Here is a 20,018-nt window from a genome sequence, read left to right as displayed (position 1 = left end):
TTTCTACCATCGGCATCTTATGTGAGTGTGGCTGAGGCTCACTCATGTTAGTATAAGTCCATTTGCCATTTTCCAAGTCATTCGCATCATTTTAGCATCGCCTCGGTTTGCGTGCCAGTGTGCACGCATTTCGAGGCACTTCATTTTCTGCCATCGGCATCTTATGTGAGTGTGGCTGAGGCTCACTCATGTTAGTATAAATCCATTTGTCATTTTCCATGTCATTCGCATCATTTTATCATCGCCTCGGTTTGCGTGCCAGTGTGCACGCATTTCGAGGCAATTCATTTTCTGCCATCGGCATCTTATGTGAGTGTGGTTGAGGCTCACTCATGTTAGTATAAGTCCATTTGTCATTTTCCATGTCATTCGCATCGTTTTAGCATCGTCTCGGTTTGCGTGCCAGTGTGCACGCATTTAGAGGCACTTTATTTTCTGCCATCGGCATCTTATGTGAGTGTGGTTGAGGCTCACTCATGTTAGTATAAGTCCATTTGTCATTTTCCATGTCATTCGCATCATTTTAGCATCGCCTCGGTTTGCGTGCCAGTGTGCACGCATTTCGAGACACTTCATTTTCTGCCATCGGCATCTTATGTGAGTGTGGCTGAGGCTCACTCATGTTAGTATAAGTCCATTTGTCATTTTCCATGTCATTCGCATCATTTTAGCATCGTCTCGGTTTGCGTGCCAGTGTGCACGCATTTAGAGGCACTTCATTTTCTGCCATCGACATCTTATGCGAGTGTGGCTGAGGCTCACTCGTGTTGGTATAAGCCCATTTGTCATTTCCATGTCATTCGCATCATTTTAGCATCGTCTCGGTTTGCGTGCCAGTGTGCACGCATTTCGAGGCACTTCATTTTCTACCATCGGCATCTTATGTGAGTGTGGCTGAGGCTCACTCATGTTAGTATAAGTCCACTTGTCATTTTCCATGTCATTCGCATCATTTTAGCATCGTCTCGGTTTGCGTGCCAGTGTGCACCTATTTAGAGGCACTTCATTTTCTGCCATCGGCATCTTATGTGAGTGTGGCTGAGGCTCACTCATGTTAGTATAAGTCCATTTGTCATTTTTCATGTCATTCGCATCATTTTAGCATCGTCTCGGTTTGCGTGCCAGTGTGCACGCATTTAGAGGCACTTCATTTTCTGCCATCGGCATCTTATGTGAGTGTGGCTGAGGCTCACTCATGTTAGTATAAGTCCATTTGTCATTTTCCATGTCATTCGCATCATTTTAGCATCGCCTCGGTTTGCGTGCCAGTGTGCACGCATTTCGAGGCACTTCATTTTCTGCCATCGGCATCTTATGTGAGTGTGGCTGAGGCTCACTCATGTTAGTATAAGTCCATTTGTCATTTTCCATGTCATTCGCATCGTTTTAGCATCGTCTCGGTTTGCGTGCCAGTGTGCACGCATTTAGAGGCACTTCATTTTCTGCCATCGGCATCTTATGTGAGTGTGGCTGAGGCTCACTCATGTTAGTATAAGTCCATTTGTCTTTTTTCATGTCATTTTCATATCGTTCTGTCATCGCCTCGGTTTGCGTGCCCGTGTGCACGCATTTCGAGGCACTTCATTTTCTGCCATCGGCATCCGATGTGAGTGTGGCTGGGGCTCACTCATATTGGTATAAGCCCATTTGTCATTCCCATGTCATTTCATCCTTCTATCATTGCCTCGGTTTGCGTGTCCGCGTGCACGTACTTCGAGACACGTATCATCGGCTTGGTTTGCGTGCCCGCGTGCACGTACTTCGAGACACATATCATTGCCTCGGTTTGCGTGCCCGCGTGCACGTATTTCGAGACACATATCATCGCCTCGTTTTGCGTGCCCGCGTGCACGCATTTCGAGGCATCTCATTTTCATAGCATTCTGTGTGTTAGGATGGCATCTTAGTTGCATTTCATGCATATCATGCATATTGCATTGTGTCCGGAATAGGAGTTAGCCCGGGCACGGGAAACGAGGTACATTTCGTACTCCGAGTGACGGAATGTGTCTCAATTCCCCAGTCACCGACACTCCGGATTATCCATGATGGAGTTAGGTTTTAGCTGTAGTTTCATGTGCATTCATCCTATATTGAGTTGTGCATTTCGATTCCTCGGCCATCATGCCTCGGTATGCGTGATTGGTGGCACGAGGATCGAGACATGCATATATCTGTGCAAATACATTGCTATGCCCCTTTCCTGCTCTCTGTTGCAGCAAAATGAAGAATCAGCAACCTTTTGGGACTCGGCACGCATTTCAAGAACAGGTGTAAACAGAGGCTAATTGGGGCATTCCGGTGGATTTCCGTGCAAGACAGTCCGGACATGCGTCATCCACCAGAAGCAAGGCAGTCCCTGGCTTGCACGCCAGTTTATTTGCTTTCTAGTTAATTCATTAATTAATTAGGAATTTGTAATATTTGGACTGTATTTATTTGGACTGTACTATTCTTTTATTCGGGACTGTATTATTTATTTGGACCCTCCGAGTGAGGGCACAACTGTAATAAGTGTGGGTGAGTGTGATGTATGTCTTCCAACCCCACGTCTTTCTCCCTTTTATTTATCCGCTTTTGATGGTTAGATTAGGGCATATTTCAATTAGCATACAGTATGACAGCATGTTTGCATCATTCATCTGTATTGCATGCATCGGGCTCGGCGCATCATACTAACTGCGTTGTACTTTCAATTTCAAAGTTGAATACATGATAGCTGTAGCATCTCATATACCATCTTAGAATGGTCGAGCCTACTATAATTGCATTTTTGCATGTGTGGCATTAGGCATTTCTGTATACTTAGAATTCATGCATGATTTCTAATAAGTGTCTATTTTGGCTTGGAGTACTCGGTGAGTTTTTATGCTTTAGCATCCTTGCATGCGTGTGAGTGAATGCCATGATAGCATGCTTACCATGAGGCTATGTGCTTATCTGATATAACTGCCTGAATGCCTGTGGATGAAGGCTGAGTTACTTAAATTGGAATAAATCATCAAAATGTTTCAAAGCCTACCTGCGGGTAGCAAACCCTTTTCAAAAACAAACAAGAAGTGTTTTGTTCCAATCTAGGCGACCTGGTCTATACTTATATGCTGTGCGCATCACATAGTAACCTAGGCTAATAAACCGGAATAAGAACTCACAATGTTTTCAAAAATTGATATCATGGTTAGTAGAGGCCGGTCTATGACCGGGCGAGCGGGGGTGCTCACGAAGTGACCTTCCCCAATCGTACCCAAGTTCCCGAGCCGAAGCAGCTTTGGTGATGACGGACACGTGGCCTTTTGGCACCGAGTCAGGGTTTCCTAAATTTCCCAAAATAAAATATTTAGGTGGCGACTCTGTATCTGGCAAAGCAGTCCATGTTTGGCACTACTTTTTCAAAAATCAGTTTTCTCAAAACGATTGGCCAGATTTGGACTCTTTGGTTCAGATTAAGAACCGTGACAACTTTGAGAGTCCGAGCTGTAAGCGAGGTCCCCCGCGGGCTTGTTACAGTTTCTGGCGACTCTGCTGGGGACTTAGAGAACTTGACTCGAACTCATGATATCTGTTTTTGACTACACTTGTGTGTTTCTTTGCATTGCATTTGCATTGGTGCGCCTAGGACACCGTGTTTGCCATCTGCTATTCCTGAACGGTTTGCCGGAGGCTTGTCTTGTCAAGGTATGACCATAAGGCTGACCGGTTGTGGGCTCTGCCAGTATGGGAACACAAACCCCGGTTTTACCGGGGCACCCTCTTTGACCATTCGACCTAGTGCATATTCGGATCCATAGTGACCATTCCAAACTAGGACAGGTTGCTTACCCGTTTATAGGTTGTTTGAAACCGCTGTGTGCGTAGTGAAACCCTAGCTCCTGACAAAATAGGACAGGGAAACCCTACCCCAACATAGGGGTGTTTTAGCTCTCACTTATCTGTTATGTGCTTTAGAGTGCGTCTATACAGGAATGCATGTATCAGTTGCAAGTCTGGGCATCAGGCCTGCGGGCATTACTATCAGTATTTGGGAGTCAGCTTTACCTGTGGGTATCAGACTCAGATTTGGGGTAGAATTTTGGGACAGAATTCAGTAGAGGGCACACTCATTCAACTATGCTCGTATCTGTTCAGATGGAATCAGGCTTAGATGCTGTCTGTTTTCTCTTTTGCAAGGTAGTCTGGGAACCATAGCTTCAGAAGGCTCCGATATTCCCCGAGGTTCATCGGACTTGTGCTGATAGACTTTGTCAGGTCAGAGATTCAGTTCAAAGGAAAATCAGTGTTCCTCCGCCAGAGACAGGGTAAAAAGGGCTGGTTGGGCACAAATCACCGGTTCAGCAGTTACCAGATCAGTGGCCCTTATCCACCCCACCAGTGAACAGTCAGGCTGAGGTCTCAGTTTCTACTGCCGGGATAAATACCAATCAGTCAGATGGAACAGCAGAACACGTCAGGGATGGAGGCCATGCTGCGCCAGATGCAAGAAAGTATGAAACTCATGCAGCAGGATGCTGCCCGTCAGGAGGAATTTGCCAAACAGCAGGCTGCGATCATGGCTCAGCAAGCCGAGCTCATCATCAAGCTGCAACAGCAAAGCGATGCATCCACCTCACAACAAGTTCCTTCCCCAATAGGAGCTCCAACACCTGGGGAGACGCCAAATGTCCAGGAAGGTACGGGCATTCCGGCAGGGCCGGCTCCACCCCCAATTTTACCTCAACTATCCAAAACACCTACCAATCTACCAGACTCTCCCTCCGAGTTCGAGGTCGACCCCACAGCGTTGAAGTTGAGCAAGCTCGAAAAGCTGTTCAAGAAATCCCAGGGGGTAAAGTCCATCCCGGGCATTGAGGACGAGTACACCGACGCGGCTGTAACTCTGCCGGACAGGTTCAAGATGCCTCACATTGACCGTTTTGATGGGTCAGGAGATCCCATGGTCCACCTGAGCTTGTTTTCAGATGTTTTGCGCCCGATGGGCTTGACAAGATTACAGAAGCTCTCCCTTTTTGGCAGGACCCTGTCGGGTATTGCAGTCACCTGGTATGCCAAATTGGAAGATTCGGTGAAACGAAGCTGGGAGGAGATGGCCGAGGCCTTCGTCGCACAATATTCATACAATACCCAAATCGAGATTACGACCCGCGATCTTGAGACAATGAGGCAGGAGCCGAAGGAGAGCTTCTCAAAATTCGTGTCTCGGTGGAGAACGAAGGCCTCAATGATGACTCTAAGGCCTACTGATAAGGATCAAATCCGGATGATTGTGCGCAATCTCCAGCCTAAGCTAATGCAGAGAATGATTGTAATCCCCTTTCCCACTTTCTCAGACTTGCACGATATGGGGGTACAAATCGAAGATGCAATGAGGCAAGGTCTGTTTGACCAAGATAAGGAGCAACCCAGGAGGGCGTTTACCCGCAGTTCGAATGCGACCACCAGTGGTGATGCAGCTACAAGATCTTCTGATGTGGGCATGGTGGCTACCACTGAATCAAAAACAGCTACCCCATTCACCGGTGCGTTCGGAAGTAGCTCACAAGGAACCAAATATCCACCCCAAGCCAAGAAGGTTTTCACCCCACTTTATATGCCTTTGTCAAAGGCTCTAGAGGCTTTGATCAAGAAAGGGCATCTGAAGCCCTTGGAGCCGCAGCCATTACCAAAGAACCTCCCTCTCTCGTACAACCCAGCCGACTACTGTGCCTTCCATCAGCGAGCTGGCCATGATACTGACATGTGCTTTCGTCTCCGCCACGAAATACAAGATCTGATCGACAACAGGGTCATCCCTGCACCAGGTCCTACAAAGTCTATCGGCACTTGATCAGTGAACTTATGGTGGGATAATGAGATGTGATCGAGGGATGAACCAGCTGCGGATGGCGCTCGATTTACTCCAGATGTGGGAGGGACATGCGCTATTCTGAGCATTTGCGAACGCCAGTTTCTGACTTGAGTATTGGGTCAGTCTTGTTGTTTTGTTTTGAGTCTGTCTTTTTGTTTTGAGTCAGTCTCTTTTGTTTTGGGCCTGTCTTGTTGTATCGAGTCAGTCCTGTTGTATAGGAGTCAGGTGATTCCAGGGGGTGTTGCCTCGGGCATCACCATTTTGTTTTGTGTTTGTCTTTTCGTTTTGTTTTGAGTCTGTTTCTGTCAGGGAGCCAGTTGTGCCAACAGATTCTGAATGAAACAGCAGTGGTTTTTCATGCTTTGTGCTTGCTTCTGCTCTATGCCAGTTGTGCTGGAAAGTTTGAATGAAACAGCGGTACTCTTCGCCTACTCTTCTGCACCCCAAAATCATTGCATTGACCTAAGTTTTTTTTTTTAAAAAAAAAACTTTTTGAACACTGCGGTGAAAACAAAGAGGAAGTAATTCCTCGGGTTTTGCAAAAATTTGATCATTTGAGAGAAAGAGAGGCGTGCTAAGCCTTTAACGAATGGAATCATGCTTGTTAGCGTGAGTACTGAGAAGGACCCTGGCTTGATCCAGACTGGTTTCACACTATGTTCAGCACGAGTGATTTGTCGCTTTCTTAAAAACTTTCAAAAACAAAATGTTTTGCGCGGTCCTGCGAAGACCTGTGTGGAATCACTCTTGAGATTGTGCAGCCTAGGATCGCTCTCAGCCTCGAGACTCAACCCCTTTGCTTCCAAACCTTGAACTTGAATTTAGAAGGTTCGACGGTCAACTACAATGTAAGGCCTGTGTGGCCAGATTCAAAGTAGCCCTCAAACAAGAGGCAAGGAAGTCAGGTCAAGAAGATCAGGTCTCATTAGAAGAGGCTTACGAAGCAAAACAGCAGCCATTCTCCTAGATTCAAATGACTTCAGGATCTCAAAATCATTTGGCATGGACTCGTTACACTTTTACCCTTTGGGAGGCTCGCTGGGCCGAAAACCCAGAAGGGCGACCCAGGCAAAAGTTAGAGCAAGAGAAAAATACAAAAAAGAGAACAAAAAAAAAGAAATATGCAAAGAAAAGAACAAAAAAGAAGAACAAAAAAAAGGAAAAGAAATGAAAAGAATTGAAAAGAAAGAAGAACAAAGCTCGCAAGGTCGAAAACCCGCAACGGGCGCCTTGGCAAAAGTTAGAGCCTAAAAAGGAGAGGTTAATACCCGAGTGTACCTTAACCCCGAACTACGTGAGGCTTGATTCCCATCTTTGGGATACGTAGGCAACTTCATTCTGAAGTCCAGCCGTAAAACACTTCAAACTCAATCATGTCCATGTAATGGTTCTGATAATCGTTGCCTTCTCTATATCCAAGAGTTCGGTTGCAATCATCGCTCTGAGGACTGACTACAATACACTACGGTGCCATTCAGACAAGGGGCAACTTTCCGTTGCCATTCAATGCACCGCGGTGTCATTCAAACAAGGGGGAACTTTCTGTTGCCATTCAATACACTACGGTGCTATCCAGACAAGGGGCAACTTTCCGTTGCCATTCAGAACGCCGCAGTGTCATTTCAGACAAGGTTGCCATAGAGTGTCTTTCAGACAAGGGGCAATTTTCCATTGCTATGGATCTGAGGTTGTGCATCTCGAGAGTAGGTTCCGTGCTCGTTGAGCAGTGGTCGTTTGCAAAAATAGTTTTTGAGAATTTTTACTGAGGTTGACTAACCTTTTCGAAAAGTATTCCATTTTCAAAACTGGACCATTTCTTGGACCCAAAAGAGGAAAATTTTCAGTGCTCAGAGCCTAACTTGCATGATTTTAAAATCAGAAAATTGAACAAGCATGCTAATCTAACTCTCATTTTGGTCAAAATTTTTTTAGGAGAAAACTAAAACAAAAAAATGGTCAAAATGATGAACTAGGGGCACAGTTGAGTCAGGCTTCCTGTCTTTTCCATTGTTAACATACTTGCCAAGAAGGGCACTCTACCTGCCAGAAAAGGGCACAACTAAGGGCAGAAAGCTCTCACATCCTCCAAGCAACGAGGTATCAAGCAAAGTGTGAAGCACGAACTAGAATGGGGCAAGATATTCCACTCCGTCATCTGGACAGATCTTATCACGTCCAAACTCCCCAACAAAGCATCATCAACTGATGTTAGCTGCAGATTTGCTACACACCCAGCTGTAGCGCAACCTTTCCGTGGGAAGAATTCACTAACTGTGAGCGAAAGAAAGAGAATCTAGCAGAATGCTAGGGGCACGAGCCCACAATTTGCTGTTTATCCATCAACCACCCAGGGGAGGGATGAAAAACGAGAGATTGAAGAATAGAGAGATGTGCGATGAGAGAAAAAGTGAGAAAAGGGCTTTTTCAGAAAAAAACAGAGCCTGAGGGCCGAGTGATGTGAGAATCATAATTGAGAAAGGGTGGGAAACACTACCCGGTGAAACAGGCTCCCTGTGTGCGTCTATGTGTCGTTTTTTTTTTTTTTTTTTTTTTTTTTTTTTTGCTTTGAGTCGTCCCGAGCGTATCTCGTTGTGTTTAGGCTGTTTACCTTTTTGTCTTTCGTTGTTGAGTCTCTTTCATTGTGTTCAGTCGTAGGCTCAATACCCGGTTAAGAAAGCTCATCTCTTAATTTCAAAAATAAAATTGTTTTGCGCTCCGAGTGCCGTGCCGTTTTCCACATCTGTGCAAAACAAGATTCGTTTTTTCATAAAACCGCAGGGTTCAACCCAGGTCATGCGAGAACAGTAGAACTAGGACCTATTTGAAGCTATATGGGTTCCAGGCTACAAAGCAAAAGCAAAAGAGGAAATGTCGGGCATCTGAGTTTGTTTCAACTTCAGTAAGTTCCGAGACTACATTCCGTGTGTACTTCTTCAAGTCTTGCCAAAGCTCCGAAGTATGAGTGTGCCTCTACCTCAAGCTCAAGATCAAGTCTGCTTCAAGCTAAAATGGCAATCGAAGTGCTCCCTCAGAAAACCAGCCCCTGCCAGATGCATCTTGGCTGTGTTTGCAATGAGTTCCTAGGAGACCAACTGCGACGGTGGAAACTAGAGTTCGGACGGCTATTGCCTAGAACGCAAAGGTTCGGAATTTCCGAGACTAAAGTCTGGTTTAAATACCCAGGGGTCTATCCTCGGCTTGAAATCTGTATGGCAGCCCCATAGATTGAGATAGCATGTGAATGCACCTCGATTCTGGATACTGAATCAACCTAGTCTGTCACCCCGTTGGAGAATAGGGAAAGTTGTGAACATAACCAGGAAGGAAAGGTAGTAACCGCAGTTTAGGAGTACAGTCAAGAAAGTGCAAGAAGAACCCACTCTTTTCAGCTCAAAAGGTTTCTGCGGAATTTTCAACTCATGACTTCGATGTGTAGCTCATCGTCGGTTGGTATGCACGAGGTGTATCCTTTTTGGAATGTATCATGATCCCTCCGAGAGGTAAATCGGAGGTTGCGTTTGGAAATTGGTCTACTTAAGGCTTGTATTCCCTTGTTCGGCATTTTGTTTCAAATATGTGTTGTCACGCACACTCCACTTGCGTTGTTATGCATCCTTCCACCCGCATTGTTATGCACATTTATCTAGCATTGTTATGCTCATTCGTTGCATTGTTATGCACCCATTTATCTAGCATTGTTATGCTCATTCGTTGCATTGTTATGCACATTTATCTAGCATTGTTATGCTCATTCGTTGCATTGTTATGCACCCATTTATCTAGCATTGTTATGCTCATTCGTTGCATTGTTATGCACCCATTTATCTAGCATTGTTATGCTCATTCGTTGCATTGTTATGCACATTTATCTAGCATTGTTATGCTCATTGCTTGCATTGTTATGCACATCTATCTAGCATTGTTATGCTTGCATTGTTATGAACACTTCACCTGCATCGTTACGCACCTTTTCACTTACAATTGTCGTCTTTTCTCCTCTCGCATGCGATGCGTTAGGGCATCCTTGGTTTCGAACATTCGGATGAGTTCCGGTGTTCAAACTTATCTTTTCTCTCTTGCATGTGATATGCTGAGCAGTTTTCTCTTGCGTGTGATACGCTGAGAAATCTCCCTTTTCTCTCTTGCATATGATATGCTGAGCAGTTTTCTCTTGCGTGTGATACGCTGAGAAACTTATCTTTTCTCTCTTGCATGTGATATGCTGAGCAGTTTTCTCTTGCGTGTGATACGCTGAGAAATTTATCTTTTCTCTCTTGCATGTGATATGCTGAGCAGTTTTCTCTTGCGTGTGATACGCTGAGAAATTTATCTTTTCTCTCTTGCATGTGATATGCTGAGAGGTTTTCTCTTGCGTGTGATACGCTGAGAAACTTATCTTTTCTCTCTTGCATGTGATATGCTGAGCAGTTTTCTCTTGCGTGTGATACGCTGAGAAATTTATCTTTTCTCTCTTGCATGTGATATGCTGAGCAGTTTTCTCTTGCGTGTGATACGCTGAGAAATTTATCTTTTCTCTCTTGCATGTGATATGCTGAGAGGTTTTCTCTTGCGTGTGATACGCTGAGAAATTTATCTTTTCTCTCTTGCATGTGATATGCTGAGCAGTTTTCTCTTGCGTGTGATACGCTGAGAAATTTATCATTTCTCTCTTGCATGTGATATGCTGAGAGGTTTTCCCTTGCGTGTGATACGCTGAGAAACTTATCTTTTCTCTCTTGCATGTGATATGCTGAGAGGTTTTCTCTTGCGTGTGATACGCTAAGAAATTTATCTTTTCTCTCTTGTATGTGATATGCTGAGCAGTTTTCTCCTGCGTGTGATACGCTGAGAAATTTATCCTTTCTCTCTTGCATGTGATATGCTGAGAGGTTTTCTCTTGCGTGTGATACGTTGAGAAACTTATCTTTTCTCTCTTGCATGTGATGTGCTGAGCAGTTTTCTCTTGCGTGTGATACGCTGAGAAATCTCCCTTTTCTCTCTTGCATGTTATATGCTGAGCAGTTTTCTCTTGCGTGTGATACGCTGAGGAATTTGCCTTTCTTCTCTTACGTGTGATACGCTGAGAAGTTTACCTTCCCTCTTTTGCGTATAATACGCTGAAAGGTTTACCTTCTTCCTCTCCTATGTGTGATACGCAGAGAGATGTTGTGTGTTAGACTCTGGGTATTCTCGGTAGTCGATTTTAGCCTTCTCCACGTGAGACGCAGTGAGAATTGCATAATTTTCTTACATCCTTCTGCATGAAATGTAGTTAGATTTGTATTCGCTTGCTTAAAACTGCTGCATGGTATGCTTCATTACAGCTCTCTTTGCATAATCATAAGTTATGATCATCTCCCTGCATATCATTTCGCATTTTGCCCCCTGCCTGCGGGCACATTTCTGTTTATCTTGTATGTTTGTCTAAGTCTTCGGCCTTGTCAAAAATGGGTCGTCTCTGGGCTTTGACATTCACTCCCGTCACTTGTGACTTCCGAGTTCTGTCAAAGAGGGGCAACTGTAGACACCCCATTTTTGACCGACCTTGAGACTCAGACGTCACCGATTGAGCACTTGGTGATATTGCATAACGTGCTCGTTCAGAAGTTTCAGAGTCGCGGCTGCAAGCCCCGCCTCCGGACTTCCGGACCTTCTTCGGTGCCTTGCCTCGGTTTGCGAACCAGACTCGATTTTCTCTGTTTCTTTTCCTAAGGGGAGGGAGAGGTCCTGTAGACCATCTCTCAATGTCCGTAGGCTACATTTGGTGGCCGTAGGCCATTTTGCCCATTTCGGAGTCCGGTTCCCGGTTTTCGAAGCCGTCAGGCCGTGTGCCTCGGTTCGGGACCGCCTAACCATCTCCGTTTGCTCTGATTTTTGGCATACATCTTATTTCATCCCTTTTGAGGGACACTGGGGGCTAAGAAACCCATTTCGAGGTCGAATACCATTTTCGGTGCTTAACAGCCCATTTTCGGGACCCCGAACTGCGTGTTTTGGCCCCGGAACGTCCGTTTTGCAACGGTTTTCGTTCATTTTCGGCAGGTACCTCTGTTTTATCACAGGGAAGGTCACTGAAGGGTGAGAGGCCAGCAATTGTTGCAGCAACCAGTTATCTCTCTTCCGGAGCCTCCCGGCGCCCGTTTTTCGCACTTCCGGGCTAATGTTGAATACCTTGGAGCTAGTGTTGCCAACTTTCAACCACATATCTGTGATCTACACATCTGAGAGGACCCTAAAAGTTCATGGCCGGCCATTAAGGTCACCTGACCCTTTTGACCCCTTTCTTCCGGGCTAATGTTGAACCCCTTGGACTTTTTTTTCTTGAACTTTGAACCACATATCTGTGATCTACACATCTGAGAGGCCCCTAAAAGTTCATGGCCGGCCAGTAAGTCAACTTGACCCTTTTGACCCCCTCTTTCCGAGCCATTGTTGAACCCCTTGGGCCCACTTTCTTGGAATTTCAACTACATGGTTGTGTTGTACACACATAGGGGCACCTCTCCAATATCTGGCCGGCCAGAAAAGCTCCTTGACCCTTTTGACCCCTAGCCGGCCGGCTAGAGGGTGTGGCCGGCCGGCCACCTCCTGTAAAAGTATGAGGCCGGCCGTATTCTCCTCACTGTACCCTTTCCAGCTGTTGGGCAATATCCCCCAGATATTTTCTGTATCCGGGGGATATTTTGTGGGGGAGTTTTTCTCTCCATTTCCCCCACCTTTTACACCCCCTTTTGGCCCTTTTAACCAGCTGATGGCCTCCTCTACAAGGGTTAGAAAAACTTTTCTTCAAAGCTCCATAGCCACCTCCATCTTCTTCTTCTTCAATTCTTCAAAAAACCCTAAGTCCATAACCTTCATTCCTTCTACACCACCAAGCTCTACCACCACCATCTCATTTCCAGCAGCAAGGAGGGATTCTTGAAGGCTAAAGAAGCTGCAAATCCATCCAAGAAGCAACAAAAATTCGAATCTTCAAGGGTAAGTTACACTTTTACCCTTTTGACCCTTTTTCTTGATCCATTTCTAAGCCTCACTTCCTTTTTGTTTCAAGCTCCGGCCCTAACTGAAAAGGGCCATCTTTTGAGCTCATCTTCACTTCTCATTAAGGGCTCAACCCTGTTTGAGCCCTCCATAATATACTTGCTTCATTGACCATCTTGTATGTCATAGATTTGCATGCTATTTTTGACCCATGAGCAATTTATTTTCGAGCATGTTGTAAACTGATTTAAGGCTTATTTTGAGCCCCTCTTCAACATTGGGGAAGGTCTCAACCTTGTTTGGTGTCTCCATGCGTCACTTGTAGTTCAATCCCTTATTTGGCCTCATTTTTGCATGAGTTGATAGCCCTCTTTGCTTCTGTTTTTGGACCTTGGTCCGAACTGAAAGTGGCCTTATTTTGGCCTATACTTCATGTTTCATTCACACTTTTTTTCCGTTTGGTGATTATTTTATATACTTCATGTTATAGCACCTTTTGGGCCTTGTTTTGCATCCCATATTTAGCATATTTTTATACTGATTTTGAGGCTGCCATATACTGTAAATGTTCATATTTTTGGTCCATCTTCAGTGTTGTAGAAGGAAATTTTTCAGTTTGGGTTTAGCTTATACCACTTGCTTCATTACCCCTATCTTGGCCCCTATTCTTGTATGCTATTTTTGCCGTACCTATATTTGCTGTTTGGCCATGTTTATAACTGGAAAAGTGCTTATTTTGGGGCTGTCTAGCTTCTGTCTTTGCATTGCATGTCCATGTTGTGCATGTTTGGCATGGCTATAGGCCATTTCGGGTGCCTAATGTTGCATTTTCGGGACAATTTCATGCATTTGGTATCATTTCGCTACATTTCGGGACTGTTTTCCCCCATATTTTGTTGCTGAAATTCCATTAGCATGCTTGCATATCATTTTTGCCATTTTCCATGTCATTTTAGCATCGCCTCGGTTTGCGTGCCCGTGTGCACGCATTTCGAGGCACTTCATTTTTATCCGTCGGCATCCGATGTGAGTGTGGCTGAGGCTCACTCGTGTTGGTATAAGTCCATTTGTCATTTTCCATGTCATTCGCATCATTTTAGCATCGCCTCGGTTTGCGTGCCAGTGTGCATGCATTTCGAGGCACTTCATTTTCTACCATCGGCATCTTATGTAAGTGTGGCTGAGGCTCACTCATGTTAGTATAAGTCCATTTGCCATTTTCCAAGTCATTCGCATCATTTTAGCATCGCCTCGGTTTGCGTGCCAGTGTGCACGCATTTCGAGGCACTTCATTTTCTGCCATCGGCATCTTATGTGAGTGTGGCTGAGGCTCACTCATGTTAGTATAAGTCCATTTGTCATTTTCCATGTCATTCGCATCATTTTATCATCGCCTCGGTTTGCGTGCCAGTGTGCACGCATTTCGAGGCAATTCATTTTCTGCCATCGGCATCTTATGTGAGTGTGGTTGAGGCTCACTCATGTTAGTATAAGTCCATTTGTCATTTTCCATGTCATTCGCATCGTTTTAGCATCGTCTCGGTTTGCGTGCCAGTGTGCACGCATTTAGAGGCACTTTATTTTCTGCCATCGGCATCTTATGTGAGTGTGGTTGAGGCTCACTCATGTTAGTATAAGTCCATTTGTCATTTTCCATGTCATTCGCATCATTTTAGCATCGCCTCGGTTTGCGTGCCAGTGTGCACGCATTTCGAGACACTTCATTTTCTGCCATCGGCATCTTATGTGAGTGTGGCTGAGGCTCACTCATGTTAGTATAAGTCCATTTGTCATTTTCCATGTCATTCGCATCATTTTAGCATCGTCTCGGTTTGCGTGCCAGTGTGCACGCATTTAGAGGCACTTCATTTTCTGCCATCGACATCTTATGTGAGTGTGGCTGAGGCTCACTCGTGTTGGTATAAGCCCATTTGTCATTTCCATGTCATTCGCATCATTTTAGCATCGCCTCGGTTTGCGTGCCAGTGTGCACGAATTTCGAGGCACTTCATTTTCTACCATCGGCATCTTATGTGAGTGTGGCTGAGGCTCACTCATGTTAGTATAAGTCCACTTGTCATTTTCCATGTCATTCGCATCATTTTAGCATCGTCTCGGTTTGCGTGCCAGTGTGCACCTATTTAGAGGCACTTCATTTTCTGCCATCGGCATCTTATGTGAGTGTGGCTGAGGCTCACTCATGTTAGTATAAGTCCATTTGTCATTTTCCATGTCATTCGCATCATTTTAGCATCGCCTCGGTTTGCGTGCCAGTGTGCACGCATTTCGAGGCACTTCATTTTCTGCCATCGGCATCTTATGTGAGTGTGGCTGAGGCTCACTCATGTTAGTATAAGTCCATTTGTCATTTTCCATGTCATTCGCATCATTTTAGCATCGCCTCGGTTTGCGTGCCAGTGTGCACGCATTTCGAGGCACTTCATTTTCTGCCATCGGCATCTTATGTGAGTGTGGCTGAGGCTCACTCATGTTAGTATAAGTCCATTTGTCATTTTCCATGTCATTCGCATCGTTTTAGCATCATCTCGGTTTGCGTGCCAGTGTGCACGCATTTAGAGGCACTTCATTTTCTGCCATCGGCATCTTATGTGAGTGTGGCTGAGGCTCACTCATGTTAGTATAAGTCCATTTGTCTTTTTTCATGTCATTTTCATATCGTTCTGTCATCGCCTCGGTTTGCGTGCCCGTGTGCACGCATTTCGAGGCACTTCATTTTCTGCCATCGGCATCCGATGTGAGTGTGGCTGGGGCTCACTCATATTGGTATAAGCCCATTTGTCATTCCCATGTCATTTCATCCTTCTATCATTGCCTCGGTTTGCGTGTCCGCGTGCACGTACTTCGAGACACGTATCATCGGCTTGGTTTGCGTGCCCGCGTGCACGTACTTCGAGACACATATCATTGCCTCGGTTTGCGCACCCGCGTGCACGTATTTCGAGACACATATCATCGCCTCGTTTTGCGTGCCCGCGTGCACGCATTTCGAGGCATCTCATTTTCATAGCATTCTGTGTGTTAGGATGGCATCTTAGTTGCATTTCATGCATATCATGCATATTGCATTGTGTCCGGAATAGGAGTTAGCCCGGGCACGGGAAACGAGGTACATTTCGTACTCCGAGTGACAGAATGTGTCTCAATTCCCCAGTCACCGACACTCCGGATTATCCATGATGGAGTTAGGTTTTAGCTGTAGTTTCATGTGCATTCATCCTATATTGAGTTGTGCATTTCGATTCCTCGGCCATCATGCCTCGGTATACGTGATTGGTGGCACGAGGATCGAGACATGCATATATCTGTGCAAATACATTGCTATGCCCCTTTCCTGCTCTCTGTTGCAGCAAAATGAAGAATCAACAACCTTTTGGGACTCGGCACGCATTTCAAGAACAGGTGTAAACAGAGGCTAATTGGGGCACTCCGGTGGATTTCCGTGCAAGACAGTCCGGACATGCGTCATCCACCAGAAGCAAGGCAGTCCCTGGCTTGCACGCCAGTTTATTTGCTTTCTAGTTAATTCATTAATTAATTAGGAATTTGTAATATTTGGACTGTATTTATTTGGACTGTACTATTCTTTTATTCGGGACTGTATTATTTATTTGGACCCTCCGAGTGAGGGCACAACTGTAATAAGTGTGGGTGAGTGTGATGTATGTCTTCCAACCCCACGTCTTTCTTCCTTTTATTTATCCGCTTTTGATGGTTAGATTAGGGCATATTTCAATTAGCATACAGTATGACAGCATGTTTGCATCATTCATCTGTATTGCATGCATCGGGCTCGGCGCATCATACTAACTGCGTTGTACTTTCAATTTCAAAGTTGAATACATGATAGCTGTAGCATCTCATATACCATCTTAGAATGGCCGAGCCTACTATAATTGCATTTTTGCATGTGTGGCATTAGGCATTTCTGTATACTTAGAATTCATGCATGATTTCTAATAAGTGTCTATTTTGGCTTGGAGTACTCGGTGAGTTTTTATGCTTTAGCATCCTTGCATGCGTGTGAGTGAATGCCATGATAGCATGCTTACCATGAGGCTATGTGCTTATCTGATATAACTGCCTGAATGCCTGTGGATGAAGGCTGAGTTACTTAAATTGGAATAAATCATCAAAATGTTTCAAAGCCTACCTGCGGGTAGCAAACCCTTTTCAAAAACAAACAAGAAGTGTTTTGTTCCAATCTAGGCGACCTGGTCTATACTTATATGCTGTGCGCATCACATAGTAACCTAGGCTAATAAACCGGAATAAGAACTCACAATGTTTTCAAAAATTGATATCATGGTTAGTAGAGGCCGGTCTATGACCGGGCGAGCGGGGGTGCTCACGAAGTGACCTTCCCCAATCGTACCCAAGTTCCCGAGCCGAAGCAGCTTTGGTGATGACGGACACGTGGCCTTTTGGCACCGAGTCAGGGTTTCCTAAATTTCCCAAAATAAAATATTTAGGTGGCGACTCTGTATCTGGCAAAGCAGTCCATGTTTGGCACTACTTTTTCAAAAATCAGTTTTCTCAAAACGATTGGCCAGATTTGGACTCTTTGGTTCAGATTAAGAACCGTGACAACTTTGAGAGTCCGAGCTGTAAGCGAGGTCCCCCGCGGGCTTGTTACAGTTTCTGGCGACTCTGCTGGGGACTTAGAGAACTTGACTCGAACTCATGATATCTGTTTTTGACTACACTTGTGTGTTTCTTTGCATTGCATTTGCATTGGTGCGCCTAGGACACCGTGTTTGCCATCTGCTATTCCTGAACGGTTTGCCGGAGGCTTGTCTTGTCAAGGTATGACCATAAGGCTGACCGGTTGTGGGCTCTGCCAGTATGGGAACACAAACCCCGGTTTTACCGGGGCACCCTCTTTGACCATTCGACCTAGTGCATATTCGGATCCATAGTGACCATTCCAAACTAGGACAGGTTGCTTACCCGTTTATAGGTTGTTTGAAACCGCTGTGTGCGTAGTGAAACCCTAGCTCCTGACAAAATAGGACAGGGAAACCCTACCCCAACATAGGGGTGTTTTAGCTCTCACTTATCTGTTATGTGCTTTAGAGTGCGTCTATACAGGAATGCATGTATCAGTTGCAAGTCTGGGCATCAGGCCTGCGGGCATTACTATCAGTATTTGGGAGTCAGCTTTACCTGTGGGTATCAGACTCAGATTTGGGGTAGAATTTTGGGACAGAATTCAGTAGAGGGCACACTTATTCAACTATGCTCGTATCTGTTCAGATGGAATCAGGCTTAGATGCTGTCTGTTTTCTCTTTTGCAAGGTAGTCTGGGAACCATAGCTTCAGAAGGCTCCGATATTCCCCGAGGTTCATCGGACTTGTGCTGATAGACTTTGTCAGGTCAGAGATTCAGTTCAAAGGCAAATCAGTGTTCCTCCGCCAGAGACAGGGTAAAAAGGGCTGGTTGGGCACAAATCACCGGTTCAGCAGTTACCAGATCAGTGGCCCTTATCCACCCCACCAGTGAACAGTCAGGCTGAGGTCTCAGTTTCTACTGCCGGGATAAATACCAATCAGTCAGATGGAACAGCAGAACACGTCAGGGATGGAGGCCATGCTGCGCCAGATGCAAGAAAGTATGAAACTCATGCAGTAGGATGCTGCCCGTCAGGAGGAATTTGCCAAACAGCAGGCTGCGATCATGGCTCAGCAAGCCGAGCTCATCATCAAGCTGCAACAGCAAAGCGATGCATCCACCTCACAACAAGTTCCTCCCCCAATAGGAGCTCCAACACCTGGGGAGACGCCAAATGTCCAGGAAGGTACGGGCATTCCGGCAGGGCCGGCTCCACCCCCAATTTTACCTCAACTATCCAAAACACCTACCAATCTACCAGACTCTCCCTCCGAGTTCGAGGTCGACCCCACAGCGTTGAAGTTGAGCAAGCTCGAAAAGCTGTTCAAGAAATCCCAGGGGGTAAAGTCCATCCCGGGCATTGAGGACGAGTACACCGACGCGGCTGTAACTCTGCCGGACAGGTTCAAGATGCCTCACATTGACCGTTTTGATGGGTCAAGAGATCCCATGGTCCACCTGAGCTTGTTTTCAGATGTTTTGCGCCCGATGGGCTTGACAAGATTACAGAAGCTCTCCCTTTTTGGCAGGACCCTGTCGGGTATTGCAGTCACCTGGTATGCCAAATTGGAAGATTCGGTGAAACGAAGCTGGGAGGAGATGGCCGAGGCCTTCGTCGCACAATATTCATACAATACCCAAATCGAGATTACGACCCGCGATCTTGAGACAATGAGGCAGGAGCCGAAGGAGAGCTTCTCAAAATTCGTGTCTCGGTGGAGAACGAAGGCCTCAATGATGACTCTAAGGCCTACTGATAAGGATCAAATCCGGATGATTGTGCGCAATCTCCAGCCTAAGCTAATGCAGAGAATGATTGTAATCCCCTTTCCCACTTTCTCAGACTTGCACGATATGGGGGTACAAATCGAAGATGCAATGAGGCAAGGTCTGTTTGACCAAGATAAGGAGCAACCCAGGAGGGCGTTTACCCGCAGTTCGAATGCGACCACCAGTGGTGATGCAGCTACAAGATCTTCTGATGTGGGCATGGTGGCTACCACTGAATCAAAAACAGCTACCCCATTCACCGGTGCGTCCGGAAGTATCTCACAAGGAACCAAATATCCACCCCAAGCCAAGAAGGTTTTCACCCCACTTTATATGCCTTTGTCAAAGGCTCTAGAGGCTTTGATCAAGAAAGGGCATCTGAAGCCCTTGGAGCCGCAGCCATTACCAAAGAACCTCCCTCTCTCGCACAACCCAGCCGACTACTGTGCCTTCCATCAGCGAGCTGGCCATGATACTGACATGTGCTTTCGTCTCCGCCACGAAATACAAGATCTGATCGACAACAGGGTCATCCCTGCACCAGGTCCTACAAAGTCTATCGGCACTTGATCAGTGAACTTATGGTGGGATAATGAGATGTGATCGAGGGATGAACCAGCTGCGGATGGCGCTCGATTTACTCCAGATGTGGGAGGGACATGCGCTATTCTGAGCATTTGCGAACGCCAGTTTCTGACTTGAGTATTGGGTCAGTCTTGTTGTTTTGTTTTGAGTCTGTCTTTTTGTTTTGAGTCAGTCTCTTTTGTTTTGGGCCTGTCTTGTTGTATCGAGTCA

Source organism: Camellia sinensis, chromosome 15 (assembly GCF_055761805.1).
Source record: "Camellia sinensis isolate YWXY chromosome 15, ASM5576180v1, whole genome shotgun sequence".
Classification (NCBI taxonomy): domain Eukaryota; kingdom Viridiplantae; phylum Streptophyta; class Magnoliopsida; order Ericales; family Theaceae; genus Camellia; species Camellia sinensis.
This window is presented reverse-complemented; position numbering follows the sequence as displayed.